This window comes from Marmota monax, unplaced genomic scaffold (assembly GCF_021218885.2).
Source record: "Marmota monax isolate L192 unplaced genomic scaffold, Marmota_monax_Labrador192_F-V1.1 WCK01_AAM20220418_F8-fsc00142, whole genome shotgun sequence".
Taxonomy (NCBI): domain Eukaryota; kingdom Metazoa; phylum Chordata; class Mammalia; order Rodentia; family Sciuridae; genus Marmota; species Marmota monax.
Genome location: NW_026692025.1, coordinates 1,754,475 through 1,767,896, shown reverse-complemented (window position 1 = coordinate 1,767,896; position 13,422 = coordinate 1,754,475).

Sequence of the window (13,422 nt, the reverse complement as noted above, 5' to 3'; positions counted from 1 at the left end):
CCTGTAGCCTTTGCTGTGCCGCTCCGGGAGAGAGGGGGTCCTGTTTGGAGGACATGCCTCTCAGATCCCTTAGGGAGAGTTATGGGCCTTGGAAGGGGCACCCAATTTCAGCTCCTTTCCCAGGTCCTGGACTCAGCAGCCCGAATGCCTCTACTCCTCCCTCTGTCTTCGCCTTAACAATTGCTTTCCTCTTTCAACTCAGCCATTCCCTTGCTGTCTTTGAAATGGACACCTTTGTTTAGAGAAAAGAAAAGCATGGAGCGCGGTAGGAGGTGGAGACAGCCATCCGAGAAACGTCTGATGCCTTCGAACTGATGCATGCACAGGACTGGCGAGCCTGGGGCGGTTGCCTACCTGCTTCTCAGCCCCTCACTCGGGCCCGCCCCCTTTAACAATCCCTTCATTTCTTCTCCCCCACAGCCTGACCCCTCCTCTTGAACAAGCCTGGAGGGAGAGGGCCTTTGCAAAGCAGCAGCAGATTGAGGGCTGGGTCTCACAGGTGTATAGACATATATGCCTGATTGATAGAGGAAGACACTGTTGTCCTATCTATTTGCATCCCTTACTTGTGCCCCTGGGGCCCCAGACTAGAAAAGCTGTCTGAGCCCATGGCCCCTGGCTGCAGAAGAGTCCTTCATTGAATTGCTACAGCTTTATTTCCTTTATCTCTGGGCTTTGACACTAGGGTGTTTAATTAGCACTTGGGGGAGGCTTCCTGAAGGCCCTTTCTTTCCGCCCAGACTCCTGGTTTAGAAAGGAATCAGGAAGAACAGGTGTGAGCAGCTTATCAGGAGTTTCCCAGAGAGCAGAACTTGAGAAAAGAGCTGGTAGGCAGTGTGCAACCTGCTACCAAATGTCCTGCTGGTCTCTTAGAGGAATGTCTCTCACTGAGAGCTCTGCACTGGTCCCTATGGCTGGTGTCTGGGACATGGAGTAGCTGCAGTACCTAGAACAGCCATGGGGAGAGGAGGCCCCTGCTTCTGGGCCCAGGCAGAGCCCCAGGCTTTCCACAATGGCCACTGCTGACAGACATTCCCTCTGCCATTGGTTTCCTGTGCTCTCCTGCAGTGCATGCTCCCTGATAGCCTGGGCATAAGACCCATCTTATACATACACTTCAAGAGCACCCCATCAGGTACCCCTCTTCTCCAAACCTTGTCACTTGCCTTCCAGTCATATCAGTCAGGGTCCTGACCAGTCAGCCAAGTCATCTGCCACTTCCCAGGAGTTCATGGACCCCTTATCCCAGGCCATTTTTCCCTCTATGAAGTGAACAACCTACAGTACTGCTCACTGCAAAGATTTCCCCTCACCAGTGTCTTTTGTGACCACCCTGAGTGGGTCTGTGGCATGGCAACATCCTGGTTTTCCTAATCCCTAAGTGAGCTAATCCATGGAAGGACTGTGAGTGTTTTCTTCTATCATTAACAGGGGAGTCCCTGCCCATCAGTCTATAAGTGTGAGCTGAGGGGAAGTTCCAGTGTAATTAGAGGCAGACAATATGGGGAGCTGGACTAGCTGTTCACATCCCTTACTTGTGCCTCTGGCCCCACTGCATCTGGACCCGAATGTACCAGTGTGATGGGATTGCTGCTGTACCTGCCTGGCCTCAGGATTTGGTAGGTCTGATGATATGCAGCTCCTGATGGGCAGATGTGGTCACATACAGACTTAATGTCCCATCACAGGCTCTAAGTCTCTACCCAGTCCCAGTTACATGGCAGAAACTGTTTGGAGACAGTGAGCAGCTGTGCCACATAAGGTGTAGTGCTGCTTCAGGACTTCAGGGCTCCGCATTGACCCTCTTTTGAGGCTTTGCAGTGCACTTCACACAGCACCTTTCAAATCATGAACAAATCCCATTGGTATCTTAGGTTGGCCTGGTCCTCTGGCTCTTAGCTGCAGAGCAGCTCATACTGCAGCCCACACCTTCTGCGAGGCCCATTTTTGCTCTGGTCTTCAGTGATTGCCCCTGTACATCCTCCAGTCCTGCTTAATCAGACATTAATCAATTCTGTGATCTACCCAATCCCCTTTCTTGCTAAAATCAGAGTCAGTTTCTTCCTGCAATCAGAAAATCCTAATAAATATAAACCCCTAGGAGACTGTGGGGGAAGAAGGACATCAGGGATAGTCAGCTGACCAAGCCCATCAATGAGGTCAATGGTACAGGAACATTCCTGCATGGCCACACGGGAGCACAGCATTGTGTTCAAAAGATACACATGGCCATGCCAGGCAAGACTGCACACACCTATAATCCCAGTGACCCAGGAGGATGAGGCACAAGGATCACAAGTTGGAGGCCAGCCTGGGTAACTTAGCAAGATCCTGTCTCAAAATAAAAGATTTTTACAAGGCTAGGGATGTGACCCAGTGGTAGAGAGCCCCCAAGTTCAATCCCCAGTAGAAAAGAAGCAAGCAAGGAAAGAAGGAAGATAAACTACATTGATTTTTTTTTTTTTTTTTTTTTTTTTTTTTTTTTTTTTTGGTTTTCAGCAGTACTGGGGATTGCTCTACTGCTGATCAGTCCAGGGACGTTCTACCACTGATCTACCTCCCTGCCCCCACCCATTTTAAATTTCATTTTGAGACAGGGGCTATCTAAATTGCCCAGACTGGTCTAAAATTTGTAATCCTGCCTCAGGCTCCCGAGTAGCTGAGATTACAGGTGAGTTGCTGGACTTACAGGCATGCATCACAGTGCCAGCCTAGTAGATTGATTTTTGACCAGTGTAAGGATTCATCTTGACATGACTGAAGCCATCTTAAGTTGTAACAATCATGATTACCCCAGAGTAACCCTAGTCAATTTTTCCTGCATAGTTTCCCAGAAAACTATAAATAGATCAAATCATTAGCGTGATATGTGGAGATTTACAACTGACCTTGGTGGCAGGAATATATCTGACTCTGATACTAGCTTAAGATAAACTATGTACATTCTATCACTCTATCCTAGCCAGGATATACACCACTTCTTCCCACCCAAATTGTGGGGATCCATTTAGTCTTGCTGCTGCCCAAGATAATGCTTCTGTAAGTCCTCAACAAATTGCATACTGTGCAATCTTAAATCTGTCTCACAGCACCTTGAGGGTCCAGTCCTCATACATGAGGCCATGTTTCTGGGACAAGCAAGGAACAAAGGCAATTCAATGAAGAAAGGATTTTTTTTTCTCAACAAATGGTGCTAGAATAACTGGACACCCACCTGAAAAACAAAAAGAATTTACTATGATTTGCATGCACATGTCTCTCCAAAACTCCTGTGTTGAAACCTAATTACCAAGGCAATAGGAGTAGGAGGTGGGACCTTTCAGACATGTTTATGCCATGAGGTCTCTACCCTTGTGAGAGGGATCAGCGCCCTTATAGAAAGAGGCTCCAGGAGATTGATTCCTCAAGGGGAAGGAGTGGTGAGGAGGGGTGGGAGCAGAGTTGGGGGAGGAGGAGGAGGAGAAAAAGATACTCCAAGTTTGGGTGTAGCTCAGTAGAAGGTGCTTCATGTGAGAACCAAAAAAAAAAAAAAAAAAAGCTCTAGAATGCTGCCTTGATTCTCTGACTTTTCCACCATAATGAGGCTCCATGAGAGGACAGTATCAATGGAACAGGCCCTCAACAGACAGAATCTGCGGACACCATGACTTTGGACTTTCCAGCTCCCAGAATTGTGAGAAATAAGTTTGCTGTTGTTTATAAATTACCCATTAAAACATTTTTGCCTAAACAGACTGAGATACAGACCTTATACCCTTCACAAACATTAACTCACAGACCTCAATGTAAAACACAAAACTACAAAATGTTGGAAGATAACACAGGGGGAATCTAAGTGACCTTGGATTTGGCAATGACTTCTCATATTAAAATAACTGACAGCATGATCCATGAAAAACAGAAAAGCAAACACAGTTTATGACTGAGTAAAGAAGGGGAAGCCTTTAATTAGAACAAATTAAAAAATAAAATTTTAAAAAAGAGAGACTTGGTAGAACAAAACAAGGATACTTGGGCTAGGGTTGTGGCTCAGCAGTAGAGTGCTCGCCTAGCATGTGTGAGGTGCTAGGTTGCATTCTCAGCACCACATAAAAATATAAAAAATAAAAATATTGTGAGGGGGATTGTGGCTCAGTGGCAGAGCGCTTGCCTTGCACATGTGAGGCACTGAGTTCGATCCTCAGCACCACATAAAAATAAAAAAAAATAATAAAGATATTAAAAAAATAAAAGTATTGTGTCCAACTACAACTAAAAAATAAACAAACAAAAAAGGATAGTTAACCAATAAAGTCTATGCAAATATTCCAAAATCTCAAAAACCTATGAAGTCTGAAACACTTCTGGTCCCAAGTGGGACCTATCTTCTTGGTATATGGGATACTCTGTCTGTAGTATAAAACTGTACTACTAATTTCTGCTCTGAAGACCTTATAAAACTGGGGACAACATTTGACTATTGCTGTTTTCTATATTATCTTGCTATAGTGTCTAGGGCTAGATACCTGCTGCCTATCTGTAAAAAACAAGGATGTCTGTTGAAGGTAACCCTTTATTATTATTTTAGAGAATAAATGATGAAATTTCAAAAGAAGATGATGAAGAAGAGGAAGCCCTGTCCCTATAGGGTCCAGACTTCATGGAGAAAGAAGTTGGACAGAATTTCTGGGTGGTGGTATAGCCTCAGCTTTCCTGAGAGTTCCTTTCAAGGGAGGCTAGTGGGCAAGGTCACTAACTATTCCTGGGAAACAGAGGTCCCCAGTCATGTATCTGACAGAGCTGGTGTGGGGACTAGGACTAGGGACTGTATATCCAGTGGAAAAAACTGTAAGAATGGGCTATTCTGTGTATCCTGCTCCTAAGTAAACCATGGCTTCTTCACCAAGGTCAGAGCAAAATCCTTCTATGGGGTGTCATGCTATTCTTATTCCAAGCTTCAGGGCATGGAGAATAGGAACTTCATCAGCACAGAATCAAGATGAGACACATCAGGTAAAAATCAGGGCATTCTGGCTCCACTGGCAGTGGGGATCATGGAGGTGACATGATCTGTCATGACATTGCCATCTCTCTTCTTTTTCCTTTTCCTTTTTATGGTACTTGGGATTGAATCCAGGAGCACTGTACAACTGAGCCACATCCCCAAGGCCTTTTAATTTTTTTTTTTAATTTTCAAAAGGGGGTCTTGCTAAGTTGCTCAGGCTAGCCTCCAAGTTGTGATTTTCCTGCTTCAGCCTGCTGAGTAGCTGGGATTACAATCCTGGGCTACTCTGCCTGGATATGTCTATGTCTTTTGTTTTATTTTACTCTATTTATTTACTTACTTACTTACTTACTGGGAACCCGGGATTGAACCTAGGGACCCTTAACCACTGAGCCATATCCCCCACCATTTTTATTTATTTATTTATTTTTTTATTTTGAGACAGGGTCTGGCTAAGTTACTTAGGGCCTCACGAAATTGCTGAGGCTGATCCCCAAGTTGTAATCATCGTGCCTCAGCCTCCCAAGTGTCTGGAAGTAGAGGCATGCTCTGCTATGCCGGGTACAGCCATATCTATCTTTTGAACACAATGCTGTGCTCCAGTGTGGCCATGCAGGGATGTCCCTGTACCATCCTCCTCATTGCTGGGCTTGGTCAGCTGACTATCCCTGATGTTCTCCTTCCCCCACACTCTCCTAGGATTTTGTATTTGTTAGTTTTTTCTGATTGCAGGAAGAAACTGACTCTGCTTGTAACAAGAAAAAGAATTTACTTGTCATAGTGCTGGGGAGATCACCAAACTGATGAATGACTGATCAAGCAAGATACATGACTCTATCACTCAGTGGTAGAAGCCCCTGGGCTCAATCTGCAGTACAAAAGATGCTGGGAAGAGGAAGGAAGAGAGGGAGGGAGGAAGGGAAAGACGGCATTTACAGATAGAGCCCACACACACAGGACAGATATAATGTCACCAGATTCACTGTAGGAGGTAACTTCTCTCCAGTCCAACATGGGTAGTTAGACAAAGATATTTTGTTATTCATGAAGGTTTAATTAGCTGTTGTAATAATATAACTATTAATTTGGGATGATGTAATAAAGAGTAGCCTGTGGGGTAGATTTATTTTCAAGACTAAAACCGAATATAGCTGGGTGCACACATGTAATCCCAACTGCTTAGGAGGATTTCAAGTTCTAGGCCAGCCTGGGCAATTTAGCAAGACCATGTCTCAAAATAAAAAATGAAAAGGGCTAGGAATATAGCTCAGTGGTAAAACACCCCTGAACTCAGTCTGTAGTATGGGGGCAGATGTGTTAGACAGCTTCTTGTGGCTGTGACCAAAAGACCTGACAAGAACAATTTAACCAGGTGTGGTGGCACATGCCTGTAATTCCAGTGGCTTGGGAGGCTGAGACAGGAGGATCATGAGTTCAAAGCCAGCCTCAGCAAAAGTGAGGTGCTAAGCAACTCAGTGAGACCCTGTCTCTTAATAAAATATGAAATAGGAGTGGGGATGTGGCTCAGTGGTTGAGTGCCCCTGAGTTCAATCCCTGGTTGCTCCCCCCCCCCCCGAAAAAGAACAATTTAGAGGAAGAAAAGTTTATTTTAAACTCATAGTCTCAGAGGTTTACCCATGGTCAGCCAACTCCATGGTCTGGGACCATATAGTGAGGCAGAATATTATGGTGGAAGAGTATGGCGGAGGAAATCTGCTCAGCTCTTTGCCACCAGGAGGGAGAGGGAAAGACTGTGGGAGAGAAAGAGGAACCAGGGACAAGATATAGTCCAAGGCCATTCCCCCAGTGACCTACCTGTCTATAGTTCCACCCAGTTGTCCATTCAAATTATTAACCCATCAAATATATTAATCCACTGGTGAGGGTACAGCTCTCATAATCTACTCATTTCACTTCTGAACATTCCTGCATTGCCTAAGATGAGGTCTTTGAGAAATGCCTCATGACGAAACCATAAATTTGGAATAGAGCCAAGAATGCTTAACATTGGAAGTTCAGTCTATACTCTTGAATCACAGATTTCCCTACTAGATAATGGCCATGTATGTGTAAGATTAACATTTACTTTTCTATCAAAGTTAAACCTGTAATGCAACACAAATGTGTACTGTAACCTAAATTTTACATGTATAATGGAGCCACCTTAAGTTAGGAACAATGTGGTCAGAATGGAGCCACTTTTAAATTCCCTTACAGGTATCCAATCACAACTGTAGCCCTTTTCCATGCCTTCCCCAATTTTAAATTAGCTAACTGGGGACCAGAACTCTTCCTATCAGAGCAAGGGACAGTGCTTCCCTAGGGATAAAAGCAGGTGGACTGCCAGCCCAGGTGTGCTTGCTCTGCTGATTCCCTGTGGGGGTATACCCTTCTGTAGAAGAGTTTGTTTTTGTTTTTTTTTTTTTTTTTTTTTTTTTGGTCTTGCCTACCCACTTCCCATTTTCTATTTTTTATTATTTTTTTAAACTGGTAATTGAACACAGGGGTGCTTAATCTATGTATCTTTCCATCTATCTATCTATCTATATATTGTTGAGAGTGTCATAAGGGCAAATGCAAATTAAAAAGCAGAGGCTTAATTCTCTCTGTTGAAGAGAAGGCCAAGACTCTCCTCACTCTTCCCTTTTTGTTTGGAATTCCTTTCTCTGTCCTTGTCAAGTCTCTGTAAATCTTTTTAATGGCCAAAGCAGCTCACAACTCAGGAATGTTTCCAGACCTCTGGGATCTTCCAACTAGCTCCTTGAAATGTAATAAAGAACCATCCAGAAAGATAAGGTGTCTGAGCTCTAGGGGCTGGGCCTCACTTCAGCTGCTACCTTACTCCAAATTGCCAAGTGTACCAAATGTGCCTGCATGTGGCCACTTAGAGTGTGGAAGTCCCTCTGGTGGCACTGCTTTCTGGCTTGATGCTTGTTCAGTAATGAAACTGTTTTCTTTCTCTTCTATTTTAGTGGAGAGGTTTTCCAGGTTGCGGGGACATTTCTTTGTTAATCATATTTCCCCAGCATACTTTGTAGCAATGGGGAGAGGACGATTTTTCAATACATGAAGCTATATCAATTGAATATCTATGTAGAGAAAAAAGTCTTTTAAGTAGAAGTTTACTTAAGTATATCAGAAAGGGAAAACACAAATCATGAAGGTACAAGGTATTTGGCAGGTGGTGATAGACCCAACCTGATTTTCTCTCAAAATTGGAAGTCATCTCACTACAAAGCCATGAAAAGATAATTTTGGCTTTACTATAAATTACTGCAAATTCTGAACCTGCTTGGAATGCCTGCCCGTGCCTTGAACTCACCCATGCCTGGCTCTCTGACCAGATAGCAGCCCTCTCTGAAACTGTAGTGACACCTCATAAATCCTGGCCTTCCCTGGACAGACAACGACCCTCTCTGAGGCTCTAATGGCCCTCATAAATTCTGATGTTGGGGCCAGCAAAAAAGTGTAAACTACCATTAGTGTGATGCTCGTCAGAGTTCTGTTATCTGTAACCCCCCTTTGTGTAACTTTCTGGGCTATAAAGCTGGGCTGCAGGAAAGCTGCTGCTGCTGTCTTGTTCCCGTGGTTTTGGGTGGGAGAGGCAGCCTGGATGGTGGAAATAATAAGCTTGCTTTAACTTGATTTTAATTGGAGTCAGTGGTCTTTTCTTGCGTCCTGGTCTAACAGTGGGAGTGTTGGGGATGCAACCCAGGGCCTGGAATACACTAAGCCAGTTCTACCGAAGAGCTACACCCCAGCCCTCATACAAGTGAATGTATCCACACAGCCAAGAAACAGAAATGAAGAAACAGAAGATGACTTGTTCCCCCGAAGCTCAGGTGCATTTGCCAATGCTCTGTACAACTGCAGCAAAGATGGCTGGAGAGGGGGAAATTGCTAAAGAAGATGGATGCCAGGAAAAGGAGGAAGATTAAGATTGAGCAGGGGACAGAATTGGCAATGCCCTTCTCCCACCCACACTGGGCTCTTGTTCTCATTTATGAGCCAGCTTTGAGGGTTGTCAATGGCTCCCTTACAATTTAGAAGCCACAAGTTCCAATATATAAAAGCACACTCAGAAGGACTTGCATCTGAATATGCTGTTTCTTTAAAAGGAAACAAGTACTTTGGGCAACTTCCTGACATTGTTTTAAAACAACAAGGCCCAACATGGACCAAGTAATAAGACCCTACTTATTCTTCCTGACTACCTTCAACCTGGAAGACTCTTTTGTTTTAGGGAGAAAAATCTTGACAACTACCAGACACGACGCATAAGAATCAATTCCAGGCGTATTGTAAACCTTAAAGGAAAAGGCAGGTGACACAATACAGGTCAAAGAAGGCACGTGGAGAGTCTTCATGGTTTGGGGGCTGAGAAAGACTTCTTAAATAGGACCAAAAAATGCTCACTAGTCTTTTCTGAGCTCAGACACCCCCCCTGGCCAATTTGCTCTTCTTTGTGTCTTCAAGTCACCTCCCACCACCCTACCCCAGTGTGGCTTCTGCTCTGTCTCCATTCACTTGACCCCAGACATCAAGCTCCTGATTTATGCAAAGCATGCATGATTAGCACTTCAGAGTGAGCCCTCACCTATACCAAGTAGACTTTGCTTCTGGTGTTTTCTGAGATTTGCTGTCCCTCAGTTACTCTGCTATGCTTTTAGAATTTCAATTGCATGGATCTCCTACCCTGCTTCTGTTCCATCTCTTCCTGGGGTTCCCGGGTCCTATTGCCCTTATTGCATGCAAAACCTACTCCCCAGATACAGAGGACAGACACAGGTGTATCAGGGAGAGGCAGTTTGGGGCTGCTTTCTGTTTACTTTTAGGGTGTGTGCTCTGTGCCTGGTGGAACTTGCAACATGCAGAAGAGGGAAAGGGCCATCCCAGCTTTACCTTCTCATCTTCTCTCCAAATATACTTTCAAGGAATGCTTGGTGGCTGATATAGTAACAAGGACTTAGACTCTTCACTTTTGCCTGTAAATGTCCAGTGGGTGGCTAAAAGAAAGATTAAGAATTTGACATCTCTGCTTCCATTTTGCATTCCTCTTCTTTGCTCCCAGTCATCTTAGATTCTGGGAACAAGGTCTGATCCTATAAACATCTCATGATGAGTGGAAGCTACCCCCAGGCAACAGCAACTTTCTTAGCTGGGGGGAGGCGGGTACGGCCCTGCCCGATCAAATCTGAGATGATGATGGACTCACCACCTGAACAAGACCACCTGCTTTAGCAGGTACACAATCTCCCTGTGGCTCTGTGGACCTTCACCATTGCTCCCATTCCCCTTTCTCTAAAACATCAAGTCATTGTCAGCCCCAGGGCTGAGGACAAGGATCCCTCTGTCTTCCCAGTGTAGCTACTGTGATTAAAGTTTCTTTCATGTTTTTCACCATTACCTTTTCTGTTTGGTTTTGGGGGTGAGTGGCTGGACCTGAATTGTTGGATCCCCAGAGTCAGGACTCTAGCTTAGAACTCATGTAGCAGTATTACACTTAACCTGCTAATATGAACATACAAGTTTTCCCCCTTCAATTGCTGAGTAATGAATTCTGTGGAAAGACTTCCTAATGTTGAATCACTCTGATACTTCTGAAAGAGATGCTTTTTGGTCTGATGTCATATTTTACTCTTTTGCTATATTGCTGTAATCCATTTGCTTATCTTTTATTTAGGATATTTGCATTTATATTCAAAAATGAGAGTTGTCAACAGGTTTCCTTTTGTACTTTGTTTTTGTAGCACTGGGGATTAAACTCAGTGCCTTGCACATGCTACTCAAGTGCTCTATCACTGAGCGATATCCCCAGTCCTTTTTATTTTGAGATAGGATCTCCCTAAGTTGCTGAGGCTGGCCTGGAACTCAGGTGAGAAATAGAAAGTTTGGTGGTTCATTTTCAGAATATAGTATTTAGCCTTAATTGGATCCAATTGTAGCCATTTAATTATAGCCCTTCCCTTTGCCCACCCCAATTTTAAAGTTATGCAGATTGTAACCATTGTAATCATGTCGATTATAACCCTGAGCTCCTCCTATCAGGGCAAAGGGCAGCGCTGCATTAGGGATAAGAGCAGGTGGACTACCTGCCCAGGTGTGCTTGCTAGCCATGGTTGGTAGCACATCCTTCTGGAAGAAGTAAGGTTTGCCTTGTCATCCTACTTCTGAACATGTGTTTGATTTCTTCCAGCACCTCCACATTTCTAACAAGGTTGATGCCCAGCATGGAGTTCCATATGTCACATAGGGTTTCTGGGGCCTCCCTCCTTAGAGGAGACATGTCCCACTGCCTTGTTGTGGGGGCCTTGGAGCAGGGGAGGAAGCTGTGATCCTTGAGGTTAGCAATGGACCCGAAATCAAAAGTAGATTGATTACATGGGAAAGGACCCAAGCAAGCACTGCAGCGACCACGTAACTCTGGACACAAACCAAGGCTGGAAAATTTATTCTCAGGCTCTTGAGAGTGGTACTTCCTTGATAGTCAGGACATCCTGGAGGTTGTGTGAATGTGACTGAGACTATTGAAAAACACGAGACCATATCCAGGAAAGCAGGATTGGGGGGCCCTGGGGTGTACAGGAAACCTCCAATAAGGAAGGGTTGAGTTCACAGGGGAAATTTAATTACAGAAACCTACAAGAAAAAATGGGGAATAAAAATTCTAGGCCCAGGGTCAGGGAAGGATAGTGGAAAGATCCCATATATACAAGTCTTCTTTGTTTTCCTTTGAAGAGTCTAAGTAGGGAAAATAAACTGGTGATGGTGGGAGTCAATCTGCTCCCATGGAGGACGCGTGGCCATCTGGCCCTTTGATTTCAACATCCACCGTGGCTGACAGATTATTCCTAATGTTCCAAACCACACAGGCCCTTTTCACGTCTGGGTTACACTGTAAAAATCTGTGACAGCCTCTATTTTAATCTGTGTATTGTATGGATGTCTATGTATGTGCTGGGTCTATATCATGTACGTGGTACCAAAATTTAGATAAATGAATAACCATGATTTAAATAAAACTTTAACAAAAAGGGTCAATCTAAATTGGTAAGAATAAAGATGACTTTGAAATTATTAACCCACACGTTTTTTCTAGGTAGCTAACCAATCAGAGTGTTGGTTTTTATAAAATGTTTAAAATACAATGTCCAAGCTGAACGCTGTGCTGCACAACTTTGTAATTCTGGGAGACTGAGACAGGAAGATCACAAGTTCAAAGCCAGCCTCAGCAACTTAGCTAGGCCCTAAGCAACTCAGTGATACCCTGTCTCTAATAAAATATAAAAAGAGGCTGGGGATGTGACGCAATGGTTAAGCACCCCTGGGTTCAACTCCTGGTATATAAAAAAAAAGTCCATTGCTTCTAAGGAAGGAATAACTGACTTAAAGTATTAGCTACACTTGTATGATACCTTGGTTTTTATGGGTAACTTAAGTTAGAAATGGGAAAATTGGTGTTTGTTTTTTTTTTTTTTTTGGTACTAGGGATTGAACTCAGGGGTACTCAACCACTGAGCCTCATCCCCAGCCCTGTTTTGTATTTTATTTAGAGACAAGGTCTCACTGATTGCTTATCACCTCACCATTGCTGAGGCTGGCTTTGAACTTCCAATTCTCCTGCCTCAGCCTCCCAAGCTGCTAGGATTACAGGTGTGTGCCACTGCACCCAGGAGTAAATTAGTTTTAACATAAATAGGATTAATCTTCAGAAATATGTTTGTTAGAGGAGTCATCTTATTAATTTTCAAAATTAAAATACTAAAAATATCAACTAAGTATAAATTTAAATATTCTTGGCATTTTAAATTCCATAAGGTAACATATTTGGGTCTATTAAATGTGGGATTTTTTTTGTTTGGTTTGGTTTGGTTTTGTGGTGCTGGGGATTGAACCTAGGGCCTTGTGCATGCAAGGCAAACACTCTACCAACTGAGCTGTATCCCCAGCCCAATGTATTTTTTTAATTGTCAATGTACTTTTATTTATTTATATGTGCTGCTGAGAATCAAACCCAGTGACTCACACTTGCTAGACAAGCACTGTACCACTGAGTCACAACCCCAGCCCCTAAATGTGTTTTTATAAACTGATAAATTAAAAAGGGTTTAAGATTGCTCATTTCTGGGTCTTAAGCTAAAAGCAAGATTACTAAGAGTTAAAATTCTAATAGGTGTAATTCTATATGTACAAAAAGTTTCAGCTGCATTTTAATTAAAATCACTAACTGTAGCAAGAGTAAAGTGTTTCATCTTATTAAAAAGGGGTAAGATTTGTTTGAGTGAAAGAAGATGGAGCTCCTGTGATGCAAGGGGATCCTAACAGAGATTTTGTGGCTTCTAGATAAAGGGGTTGATCAGAGACCCCAATGAACAGATATTTAAAAAAAAAGGTTGAGGCTAATAGTTGGAATCTGTTGTACAGACATTGTGTGTGGG